This window comes from Silene latifolia, chromosome 3 (assembly GCF_048544455.1).
Source record: "Silene latifolia isolate original U9 population chromosome 3, ASM4854445v1, whole genome shotgun sequence".
NCBI lineage: Eukaryota > Viridiplantae > Streptophyta > Magnoliopsida > Caryophyllales > Caryophyllaceae > Silene > Silene latifolia.
The window spans coordinates 25,961,523-25,969,966 of record NC_133528.1 but is presented as its reverse complement, the minus strand read 5'-3'; the positions used below and the strand labels follow the sequence as shown (position 1 = coordinate 25,969,966).

The 8,444-nt window shown below is 37.6% G+C and overlaps 1 non-coding gene across 1 annotated transcript; it reads left to right on the top strand.

The window, feature by feature from the left end:
• Positions 1 to 573: 573 nt before the first annotated feature.
• Positions 574 to 680, top strand: LOC141650055 (small nucleolar RNA R71). Its single transcript, XR_012546118.1, has one exon. It is a non-coding gene; the product is annotated as a small nucleolar RNA R71 (small nucleolar RNA).
• The last annotated feature ends 7,764 nt before the right edge of the window (positions 681 to 8,444 follow it).

The window sequence follows — 8,444 nt, the reverse complement described above, 5'->3', positions numbered from 1 at the left end:
AAGGGTCTTTTATTTTGGTTTCTCATGGGAGGTGGGGTGTATGTTATTTGAGGGTTTTGAACATTTTGGCTTTTGTATGAGAGATTTAGATGGAATTTGGTGTTTTCATTGTAATAGTTGGAATAAGGGGTACCACTCTTGTATGCTTGGAAAGCATTCACTTGTTCATTTGTTCCCCTACATTCACTTGGGTCATGTCCCAAAGTTTCACAATTCTCACATATCCCACTTGGGATTGATGAAGATGCCGTCATGGCATTAACATGATGCTTTGGTGATTTTGAGACTTCTTCAAGTCTAGTCATAGCCTTTTCAAACTTCAAATTGATGGTATCAATGTGAGCACTAAGTTGAGCACCCAATTGAGTAATGGAGTCCACTTCATGTTTTCCTCCTCTAGTAGCCTTACGAGGTCTACTATATTGTGAGTTATGGACCGCCATTTCCTCGATTTTGTTCCAAGTTTGATTGTCATCAACTTCGGTGAACATTCCATTTGATCCCATGTTGAGAATGTGCTTTGAATCTTCATATAGACCGTTCCAAAATTGTTGTACCAAGAACCACTCGCTAAGTCCAGGGTGAGGACATGAGCGACAAATTCTTTTGAACCGCTCCCAAGCTTTATACAAAGATTCTTCATCCCTTTGCTTAAAACCCGTTATTTGAGCTCTTAGCATGTTAGTCTTTTCCGGTGGGTAGAACGTTTTGTAGAAAGCTAGAGCCAATTTCTTCCAAGAATCAATTCCGAGAGTGGCCTTATCAAGGCTCTTCAACCATTGTTTCGCGGTGCCAATTAGAGAAAAAGGAAATAAGACCCATCGAATTTGGTCTTGAGTTACACCGGTTTGAGAAATCGCATCACAATAGTCACAAAAAGCCTCCATATGAGAGTGAGGGTCTTCACTAGGCATCCCCCCAAATTGGCTTCTTTCGACTAATTGGATAAATGCGGATTTGGCAATGAAATTTCCGGTTAGATGTTGTGGTGTGGGAGTACCATTGGGTAGGTTCTCCTCGGTGGGTACGGAATGTGATGAAAACTTAGGCATTGTGGGTTGATTTTGTGTTGGGTTCTCCTCACCTTCTCTTGTAAAAGGGTTGATGAACTCAATAGTTGGTTGAATATCTACAACCTCACCAATACCTCTAAAATTTCTTCTAGCAAGTCTTCTATTGGTTGTCAAAGTTCTTTCAATTTCACGATCAAAGGGTAACAAGTCACCTTGTGACCTTCTAGACATGCAAAATATCAAACAACTCGAAAACAATTAGAACAAACCTTGAGGAGTTTTACTTCCCCAAGGCAAAGAAAGACACAACTAATAACAATATAAGAAAATCTAAATCAAGTTAACACCGTCCCCGGCAACGGCGCCATTTTTGGTCGGACTATATCTTTTCGGTAACTTGTCGTTAGGAGCACCTAGACCAAAACACAATTTATAGCTTCACAAACAACTCTACAATTAGTAAAGAGGCAAGTAAAGGTTGGATCCCAAGGGACGGGAATTGAAATGAGATTTCTATTGTAACTAGTGATGTCTTAGGGGTGTCACAATTTGGGTTGATGTAGAAGGTCACTAAACTAGATAGCAATGAAAGTAAATAAGCGAGATGAATTGAAAAGGGGTTGTAAACAATTGATAAAAAGTACTAGGGTGTCATGAGGTCATAGGGGATTCATGGGAATTGATCATACAAACATGTTCTCAAATTATAAGCAAGCAATTATTGTTGTGATGGATTGAGTTGGGTTATATCTTACAATCCTAGGAAAGTTTGGGTCCCGGAGCCGAATCGATTAGATTGTACAACACCTACAAGTCGACTTAGTCTTCCCTACTCAACAACATGCATGGTCTAATGAGACTCGAGTTGGTTTGTGTCTTACAAGTCTCATTGAAAAGATAGGTGATGGGTAAAAAATGCAAGGATTCATAGGCTCGCATTTCATTAAACATAACATGTGCATGAGTTGAGATCAAAACAAGCAAGCAAATAAACCATGAAAGCATATTAATTTAAGCATGAATCATTCCCCATGTTGGTTTCCCCTAATTACCCATTAACCCTAGCTATGGAACTACTCACTCATTATCATGTTGAACATGCTAGCAAGGTTGTCAATCATACCAACAAAGTGAAACATGATGAACAAATGAAAGTAATTAGCAATAATTAAAAAGGGATTAAGAGAATTATACCTACTAATGATTCCAATAATAAAGCAAAGAATAAAAGAAGTACTTTATGCTTGATTGAGAGGTTGTCAATCTCCCAATAATAACCCAAATAATCTTCAATTACCCAACATAAAGGATGAACAAAAGAGAGATTAAGGAAGTAAAACTTGTATTAAAACTTGATTAATTGTTGATTACAAAACTAAAGAGAGATTTTGATTGAAATTAACTACTCTAAGAATTGATAAGAAGAACATACTCTTCTAATTAGACTAATGGGGTATTTATAGTGGGGATTAGGTGTAGGAATTAGGGTTAACTAAGGGCTTAAATGACGATTAAGTCCCTACTTAGGGAAACACCGGTAATTTTGGAAGGATGGACATCTTTCTTGAAGCTTGAAGAAACGAAGTTGTGCTGTCTTGGAATCCGTGCGTCTTAGGCACGGGACGGCCAGATTTCTGGGTTGCTGCCCGGGCGTCTTTGGGAGAAGACAGGCGTCTTCTGGTTGCTGCTGCCCGGGCGTCTTGTAAGAAAGACGCACGGATTGTGGCTTGGTGGACGGGTTTCTTCTTGAGAAGACGCACGCATTGTCTTGCAGCTTGATTCCTTCTTCTTTTCTTCCCTTTTCTTCATAAAATCCTTGGGGATTTCCTCGGGGATGCAAGGATCTTTTCTCATCATTGCCCATCTACTATAGTATGTACAAAGGCCTTCTAATCTTGTCTCTCCTTGATGCTTGGTCATTGAATTCAATCAATTTAGTCTCGTTTTGCCATGAAAATGCAAAGTTTGCACTCCTTTCCTACCAAGGACACAAAACCTCAAAGAATATGCAAAACAAAGAACTAAAGACAATAAATGACCCAAATATGCACTAAAAATCATGGGGACGACGCTAATTCGGGGACTAAATATGCTCTAATTATGGTCACATCAACTGCCCAAAAGGTTGAAATCTATCCGTACACAAACCTAGCCTAACATTCCGGGGTTCACTTGCAAAATCTGGATGCTCTCTATCGAAATGCTTTCACCCTTCTCCATCACTTGGATGTGCCATTGATGTCCCCCTTTCTCTTAATCGAGAGTTTTTGTAGTGCCAACTCATCTCACCTGCTATGTGCTTGGTTGCATATAGTCGTTGTAACCTTGACACAAGCGATAAATAAGTTATTGGTTTACATGGAATTCGCCTCCCACTTGAATTCTATTTACCTTTATACCGAGATGCACGACAATTTGTACATTCTTTAAGATTAGAATTTTCCACCCAGAAAAGCATGCATCCATTGAGACGTGCATCAATCTTTTCATGGGGAAGTTGGAGTCCCTTCAGAACTTTTTTAATCTCATTAAAATTGCGCGCCATTTGATTTTCCTTTGGAATTATGTCACCAACGAACGACACAAAATCATTAGCGCATCTAAGAGATATGTTGTTCTCACATTTGAGTGATAACAACCTAGCAGTACTGCGACAAAACTCATATCACTTCCCTCAAACACCGGTTGTTCGGCTTGCTCTAACATTTTAAAGAACGAAGAAACTTGGGGGTTCGGGGTTTCATAACGCACTTCTTTATCGTTAAGGTCATCAGGATTAAGTCGATCCTCCAAAATTTGGTCAACAGTATCACGCAATGCATTTTCCACGAACTCACGGTAAGGATTCTCACTAGCATTTGTACTAGGTAGTTTCTCACCGTGATATGTCCATACATAATAATTATCGGCGAAACCATACGACCAAAGATGAATTTGAACATCTGCTTTCCTTTTAAAACCTAAGATTTTTCATTTCTTACACGGACACCTCATTTCACCTAAATTCTTGTACTCACTACTTCCTTCCGCGAATTTAATAAACTCTTTCACCCCCTCTGCAAATGCTTTCTTGGGTTTCTTTTTTTCGTCTAATCTTTCATACATCCACTGCCGTTCTAATATCTTCATGTTATTATATATCTACACATTTATATATGTTATTAAAAAGATAATAACCTAACAACAATCAAAATCAAGAATAATACACAATAATTGAACATTTTGACCAATATAAATATTGTATTTCTTTGAACTGGGTCCTTATTACTCCAACCTAAACCCATCAATGTACGTTTCAAGTCACTAGCAAACATGTACTTGTGATTTATTAATGAGGAAAAAAAATCGGCAGCAATTCCCATCCGTTCTCCAAATACACAATGTAGAATAAATAATTACTCTACATATGCTGTAATCCCCCTATAAATCTAGTGCAAAACAGTGGCGGAATCACTGTCGAACGGGATTAATAACACAATGATAAAAGTCTAACTGATAAAAATTGAGAATATAAAATTCTCAATTATGAAGTTTTGCAAAGCTCGGTCAAATACAAATGCCACTTTCCTAGAAAAAGGGCTAAAACAAAAATCCTCAAAGTGTTCAACTGAAAACATAAAGAAGAACAGGGTAGGATCTTGGACTACTCGCTAGCTCTCACACGATATCCCATCCATAAGAATACCCGTCATGTTATAAACATAACGACCACGATCGATGGGGAGTAACTAGACGTTCTCCCAGCCATGTTACACAATATAAATGGTATAGAAGAAATAATATATCAAAATAGATTGAAGTATTATAACAAACGTAATTAAAATATGATATCAAAATTACGATCGGAACAAATCGTCTTGCATGCTTAACAAAAAATTCCTCAAACAACGAGAATGGAAATAATATAGTTCGGACTTAGATTTTAACATGCTTGCAATACTTGCTAAAAACCGTAGACCCTGCTCAGCCTACCATGTGCTAATTGTTGGGGACCCCTGCTCGGTCAACCCACTAGTCACAAACCATAACGGAACCACCTGCTCGGCCCGGTCTAAGTACATGTACATGACTCTACGACAATCTGTACCAACGGAACCCCGCTCGGCCAGGGTAACAAATCAAATGGTGGTAAGAAAATAGTATACCTCAGTTTATTATTCCTTGCCTTCCCTCCAAATATTCCAAACTCAAAAATACCCAAAAGGTAGTATCTTATTTCAAGGTTTGTAAGTAAACTACTCTTTTATTATCTCGAGTGAAAACTTTTAACTGTATAATTATAAGGTATAAAATGATTTCGAAGTTTACATATGATAAAGCTACTGCTTTATACTTTAAATCAAGTCTAAATGAAAGTACTTTATGAAGATATGTATTATTTAGGCCTTTATTGAGACTTAGTCATAAAAACAGTTTTACAAAACAAACAGACCTTACAAAGAAAATTCATAATTAAATATATAAAAATAGAAATGATGCAAGGTCAATTTTCATGGTTTCCAGAAGGTTTTAGCTACAACTTTTATTCTTTGATAAACTTGTAATGACGAAAGTAGTAGGGGTATATAAATTGATTTGCAGAATCAGTCATAAAATGATAACCAGAATGTCTTAATTTATAAATCGACTTTTAGAATATATTTTGAGGTAAATTAAAATTTTACAGGATACTAGACATCCTAAAGTTTATTCATGAAATATATAAGCTTATGTTTCGAAGGATAAATATGTTTTTCAAATTAAACTTTGAGCTAAAGACAGAATTGTTGTATTCTGGATAGATGTTCACAAATATTTTCTTCTGATCAAACCACACGTCCAAATGTTATGAAATTTTTTGTGTAGATCCTAGTCTTGAAAATAACAGGACTTTATTCACAACATTTTTAATTATTCGAAATATAAACAGGGGATATAAATTTTACAAACAGATTGTCAGAATCGTTTATCAACAAATTTCGGTTTTGACTAAAACTTCCAATTTACTTTAAATTACGAAATGAAGGTTTCGAGGGCTAAAAATTTAACACAACCGTAATATATAATGTCTCAGCCTTATATTAAAATTTCATAAATTGTTAATTTAGTATAAGTATTTTAAAACTAATTAAAACAGTCCAAGTATACTATATTTGCAAGAATTGCAACAATAATGTAAAATACGAAATAAATACTTTAAATGCAAAACAATTACTATAAAAATTCATGGTGACTTATAATATGTCAAATGTTCCAGAAAAGTAATTTATAGCCATTTTACTCATAATTTCGAAATTAGTTATTATCAATTTATAGTCCAAATTATTAGTAAGTCCTCTAAATGTCAAAGTTCTTAATACAAGCAACTACAACAAATATATGGTAACACCGAGTAACGTCCTTTGTTACCTTAGTTGTCAAGGTCCGAGTCGATTAAATACTCGTCTTCTTCGGAGTCTTCTTGATAACCTATAAAATAAAAACACATATGGTATATTGCACCATATGTCACGATTAAGTATATGAAATAAAACTATGATGACTATAAAACTACCTTGACTATTATTATTACTATTCTTACCAAAGAAGAAGAGATTACCAATAACAATTAGAGTTTTGAAGGAAAGGAATAGGATGAATTCTCTTGATATGTTTCTCCTAAATTATGGTGGAAAACAAGCTTGTAAACTAGTAAAAAGAGTAGGAGAATTGATTCAAATTGCAAGAGCTTTGAAGTATGAATTGTAGTAGTTTGTAGTAAGAAATGAAGAGGAAAATGGAGTCCTTAAATAGAGCAAGTGACCAGCCAAAGCAAGGCACAATTATTGGTAAATTCCACCCAAAAATAAAATAAGGAAGCTATGAAGAAAAGGGGCCGAACTATGGTATAGATTAGGGTTGTTTTTGCAATAAAATAAAATGTAGGAGGCAAGCTAGATGGCCTCTAAAATCTGGTGGGTGTATTATGTAGGGGTCACTTTGATCTTATAATATATGTATAAGACAATTACAAAATATTACGGGTTTGACGGAATTAAATTCCGAGTCAAAATGGATAAATTACGCATCAAGAGCGAACACCGATTATAAAACGAATTTAATTAAATCAAATCCGTACTTGAAGGATTAAAATTACATCTCATAATTTAAAAGTGAATAAATGAGATTAGAAAATTTGCGGGTGTTACAACCTCCCCACTAAGAAAAAGTTTCGTCCCAAAACTTGAAAGGAGTTAAAGAGTGTTGATAGGGAAACGAGATTACCTTAATCGAAGAGGTGAGGGTGCTTAATGCGCATAGAAGATTCGGTCTCCCAAGTCTCCTCCTCGAAGCGGTTGCAACGCCAGAGAACCTTCACTAAAGGCACCACTTTATTCCTAAGGCGTTTTCCTTCCTATCGCTTATCCGGATCGGTCTCTCCTCATAGGTCGGTCCAGTTCGATCTCTAAAACTTCTGGTTCGATCACATGCGCGGGGTCACTTACGTACTTCCTCAGCTGGGATACATGGAACACGTCGTGAGTCTTACCCATCGAAGCGGGTAGCTTGAGCTTGTAAGCCACTTCGCCAACTCTCTCAACGATCGGATATGGTCCTATGAACTTAGGACTAAGCTTGCCTTTAATTCCAAACCGTTTCACTCCTTTCATTGGAGACACCCTCAGGAAAACCAAATCACTAACCTCGAACTCCAAAGGTCGACGGCGAACATCGGCATAAGACTTCTGACGATCCTGGGCAGCTTTCATACGGATGGATCAATCGAACTCGATCGATAGTGGCGGAATCACATCCGGTCCAAGGGCCAACACATCTCCAGGTTCATCCCAACACACAGGGCTACGGCAACGACGTCCGTAAAGAGCCTCAAAAGGAGCCATCTTGATTGAAGCGTGATAACTGTTGTTATATGAAAACTCAACCAAAGGTAGATGTCTCTCCCGGTTTCCAAAAATCCAAAGCGCAGGCACGGAGCATATCCTCCAAGGTTTGGATTGTTCTCTCGGATTGACCATCAGTAGCAGCATGAAAAGCAGTGCTCATCAGCAACCGGGTACCTAAAGCCTTCTGCAGAGCCTTCCAGAACTTAGAACAAAACCTCGGATCACGATCGGATACTATCTCCAAGGGAACACCATGATGTCGTACCACCTCGGCAACGTAGGTCTCAGCAAGCCGCTCCAAACTCCAAGTATCGCGAATCGGGATGAAGCGAGCACTCTTGGTTAAACGATCCACCACAACCCAAATACCATTCCTACCGAGATACGATCCTCGGTAGGGGCCATTACGAAATCCATAGCCACACACTGCCATTTCCATTCGGGAATTGGTAGTGGTTGCAACAAACCTCCAGGTCTCTTATGCTCAAACTTGACACGTTGACAAGTCATGCATCTACTCACATAAGCGGCCTCTCATCTCTCATATGCGGCCACCAGAAGTGAAGCC